Here is a 5,316-nt window from a genome sequence, read left to right as displayed (position 1 = left end):
AGGCACTCAAATATGACTATCCTTAGCTTCAAAAACAAATATTTTGATTTTACTGTATACTTTAATTTTTTTTTACCTCTCCACTACATCTTTTATTTTATTTCCTCTTTGGACTGTAACTTTTATATATAAATATTTTTTACTGGAGCTTCTGATTACTCTTCTTGATTTTTCATTTTTGTGCCTTTATCACCACCAACTTTTTCTCTGTTTTCAATCATACTTAATGTTTTTTTCCTGATCCCTTATTTCGTAGAAATATTCCTACTAAATGCCTCTGTATGCTTTTGAGAAGACACTCACAAGACTACTGCAAGTTAATTATCCAACGCTTTATATATGGAGTCATCATTCCTGGGCTCTACCTTCCATATTGCCACCTTTCAGCCACGCATGTCACTGAGATTTGACTGGAGATAGCATAAAAAAGTCATCAGAAGCAAATTTTCATTGTCTTTTATGTATGAAAAAATCATTATGGCTTCACTGTTGACTATTAATTTGACTGAGAATAGAATTTTAGATAATGATCCCAAAGTGTCTTTTCCCTCAGAAATTTGACAGCAAGACTCCAGTATCTGTGATGTCAAATATTCTCTGACGCTTTTCTATTCTCATTATTGGGAAATAATTATATTTTTCTCTCTCTTCTGTCTTAAGGATTTTTTCTATGTGTTTCATGTTTTGAAATTCTCTACATATGTGTATGGATATGAGTACTTTTTTCATTTATTCACTTTAAAATGAACTCTTTTGTGTCACTTAAATCTCCAGGAAATTTCTTTCTTTATTTGATAGCTGAATCTCATCCATTTGTTTTTTCTCTTCTTTTAATAGGTATTTTACTGCATAGATTGTTGTGGACATTTGCTCAGCACTGAATCCCCTCTTGTAAACTGAACTTTGGTTTTACTGAGATTATTACAACTCTACCATATAAACATGAAGTTCAGGGTAGTTAATCCTACCCCCATCTTTATTTTTTTTTCAAATTTACATGTGATTTTCCTTGCCATCCTATTTAATTCAGGGTTGGAAGTATGGCACAACTTAGGCCAATGTATACTAAGAAAGCATATATGCTGAGGCCATAGCTAGATAATTAATTTGCATGGCGATGGCAGAATGAAACTTAGGGTCTCTTCTTCAAAAAGCAAGGGGGAGAAATGCCATGAAAGGTACCACAATATAACACTTGTTGTTTTCTGTCTTTCTTTCTCTCTTGATTTGTCCTGTGTTTTTATTTGCTATTTAATGTCATGCTTCCTCTATCATTGGAAACTCAGGATACCTGTCGGGTGAGTACAGACTCTGACAGGTACCCTACTGACTTACAGAAAGACTCTGCTCCTGTGTAGCACACCAGCTGCCTGTCCTGCCTCCTGCCAGACTGCAGACTATGGGCAGTTCCCTTCCTGGGATAAAGAAATCAACCTCCCTTTTGCAATCTCCCCAGTTTCAGCCAATAGCAGGTAGGTATCCTCATGGTTTTGCAAAGTCCAACCTCCCCTTTGCACTCTCCGTGGTCTCAGGCAATAGCAGGCAAGTGTCCTCATCCTTTTTGCAAAGCCTACTCCAGGGCCTTCTCAGTACCTACAGGAGAGGTAGGCAAAGGCTCACCTTTGCTTAGTCACCAGCTCCAATGCACCATGGGGTACCAGGCTAACACCACAAAAGCTGTCACTGTGCCTTTCTCTGAAACATGCTTGCAGGCTCCTGAAGTTGGCTCTGGCTAGGCCTTCTGGAAAAGCAGCTTTTTTTGTGTTCTGCTGAATCTACTTGGAAAGGCACTCCTTATCTGGTTAGTAGTGTACAGATGTGACATGAGAAACCACTGTTGCAGCCAGAGAAGGTAGCCAGGGGATGAAGGTCATGAGAGGAGCAGAAACCAAGACAATCGCAGAAAAAAATGTTGAGTTTTTTCCACAGAACTTCGTTACTTAACTCATCTCTGGACATTTCAGAGACAGGAACAAATACATTCTTAATATAATTTAAGTGAGATTTCCTCATATGTGATTGGAATAATCCAAATTGACACTTAAGTTTGTACATTTCCTGAAATTTGTGTCCATCTTTTCTTTCTTAGGCTTTCTTTCAAAAATTTTCTCTATATTTTGGGGGAATGTTTTTGAAGACATAACATAGAGCTCTTTTATTTTTAAAGTATAAATTATGTTTTTAGTTTTTGAGGTTTCTTTTTTCTAATTTTTATTTTTCTATGGCATCTTATTTTTAAGGAATGTATTTTAATTGATTAAATTTAAGCTTAGTTTATTTTAAAGCTGTCATTTTTCTAAACAATCTCTGTTTCTCTTGGTTGAGGTATTTATTTTCTTCTTTGCTGTTAGGTAAGTAGATCTGTTACAGGATAGACCATTCCAAATGGGGGTGCTGTAAGCTTTCCAGAGATCACCTTTGGAAAGCAATTGGTAGAACTCACTTTAAGATGAGGAGATGGGAATGCTTTTGGGTTATGGACAGTCCCTAATGACATTACCAAAGATAAAGTATGAGGGCCTTATCTGCAGGCATTCACATCAGCATTAGATTGTCTGGAGACAGTGCAGGCTCCCGATTCTCTTTCTGTTCCCAGTGGAGGGTATAGCACCATGGATTGGAGCTGGCTTTCTCTTTTTCTTTTTTTTAATTTTTTTAAATTTATTTTTGAGAGAGAGAGATAGAGCGCATGAGCGGGGGAGAGGCAGAGAAAGAGCGAGACACAGAATCTGAAGAAGGCTCCAGGCTCCAAGATATCAGTACAGGGGCTTAAACCCATGAACTGCAAGATCATGACGTGAGCCAAAGCCGGATGCTCAATTGACTGAGCCACCCAGGTGCCCCTGAAGCAGGCTTTCTAATACAGACTCTTGAGTTTATTCCTTTAGTTTCAATATGAATTTCATTACAACTCTCTCCTGCCTTCTGACTCTGAGCCCAGAATCTTTCTGAAAGCCCCTTGGGCCAACTTCTCTTTCTTTTTGTTGGGCAACATTGAACCATAGTCTACTCTGACTTTGATCATGTTTCTGTTTCATCTTCAGTTCATTAACAAATTAATAAATCTGTATGATTTTAACATCTTCAACTATGACTTTTACATGTGTGTATATATATAATAAATGTAGTAAAAGAAATAAGTGAACTACAATATTGTTCTCTCCACAATAAGGTAAATTATTGAGTCAATTATAAACATAAGAGTAACCTTGTGACAACAGCTTATAAACAATCTAAACAAAGCCACAACTTACACCGAATGTGCACTTGATAATGTGTTAAGGTATATATTAAATTAGTATTGAATTATCTAGGAAGAACTCATGGATTTTAATCATTGATGCACAGTAGATCACAACCAAAACTCTGGTTGGTAATCAGCCAAATTGCCACTGCCCAGAATACTGAACACAATCATAATAATGAAATGATATAGCAAGGTAGTCATTACTAGCAAAAAACATAGTGAGTCTTCATTTTAAATGAAAGAAAAGAAAAATTTATATAATCCTGTTAAATATGCCAGCCAGGAGAAACAGAACAATAAAATTAATAATGTGTTCTCTGATAATAGAGGAGCAAGCTGAATGATAAATCAGATAGGATGGCAGATAGCGAACCTGAAAACATTAAATCTGATACCAATAAAACTAAGAAAAGTGTTCATGGAAGGCAAACACATGAAAAAAGTAAAAATAATAGGGATGCAATAAGGGTGATTTAAGTAATGCTGAGAGGCTTATCTTTAAGAGAAATGATGGAATAATGAATGCCCTAAGTTTGTTCAAAATGAATATGAGCCAAATTAGAAAAAAAAAATTAAAGAAAACCAGTATATCACGGTTGTTATTATATATTGTGAATTAAAGTCTGAAAGATGTTCCTGTTTTATTTTATTTTTTTTTAATGTTTATTTATTTTTAAGACAGAGAGAGACAGAGCATGAACGCGGGAGGGTCAGAGAGAGGGAGACACAGAATCTGAAACAGGCTCCAGGCTCTGAGCTGTCAGCACAGAGCCCGACGCAGGGCTCGAACTCACGGACCGTGAGATCATGACCTGAGCCGAAGTCGGCCGCTTAACCGACTGAGCCACCCAGGTGCCCCAGACGTTCCTGTTTTAAAGTAACAACAACTATAACAGCTGCAGTCTATGTAATAAAAATATTATATACCAGTATACACTGAAGCCAAAATTACATAAGCATAAATATAATAGCATAATTTCAGGAATCAGTCCACTATATGTATCTCAGTTTATCCTGGCTTATTGCCCTTCTTTACAGGTTTTTGTTTTGAAACAAACTTTCTAAGAACCTATTTCTATTCCTATTCTTATACCCAACCAAGACATTCACCACAATGCAGAAGATGGGGGTCTGCCTTCTTCAGCACAAACCATCAAAACCTGCCCTCATCTCGGGAAACAACATTTCTGAGATCGTGCCAGATCCTGCTTGGGATCTCAGCCAATTCTAAACAAACAAACAAACAAACAAACAAACAAACAAACTCAATGAAATAAAATAAACAATCTGACTAAAAAAATGGGCCAAAGACCTTAACAGACACCTGAACAAAGAAGATATACAGATGGCAAATAAGCATATGAAAAGGTGCTCCACATCATATTTCACCAGGGAAATGCAAATTAAAACAATAGATGCCACTATATACTTAAGAGAATTGCCCAAATCACTGATGACACTGAGTGCTGGAGAGGATGTGGATACCAGATATTCTCACTCACATACCTGCTGATGGAAGCTAAAATGCACAGCTACTTTGGACAAAAGTTTGACGGGTTCTCCCCACCCCCCATCCTGCCTCACATGCTGTCTAAACACGCTGTTACCATATGACCCAACAATCTCACTTTTTGAAATTTACACACAGACGCTACAAACTTACTTCCACACAAATTCTGGCACACAGAAGTGTATAGCAGCAGTTTTATTCATAATTGCCAAAACTCAGAAGTAACCAAGATATTCTTCAGGAGTTGAATGGATAAATACTCTCTGACACATCCAGAGAGTGGAATATTATTCAGTGCTATAAAGAAGCAAGCTATCAAAAGCCATGAAAAGACACAGAGGAACCATAAATGCATATTGCTAGGTGAAAAAAATCAAATCTGAAAAGGCAACATATTGTATGATTCCAGCTCTACGGCATTTTGGAAAAGGCAAAACTGGGGATACAGTAAAAAGATCACTGGTTGCCAGAGGTTGCAATAGAGGGAGGAATAAATAGGTGGAGCCAAGTCTTTTTTTTTCTTCCCTCCCACTTCGGTGGAAGACAGTGGCTAGAGTGG

Source organism: Prionailurus viverrinus, chromosome A1, assembly GCF_022837055.1.
Source record: "Prionailurus viverrinus isolate Anna chromosome A1, UM_Priviv_1.0, whole genome shotgun sequence".
NCBI classification, from domain to species: Eukaryota; Metazoa; Chordata; class Mammalia; order Carnivora; family Felidae; genus Prionailurus; species Prionailurus viverrinus.
Note: the sequence above shows the minus strand (reverse complement) of the source record.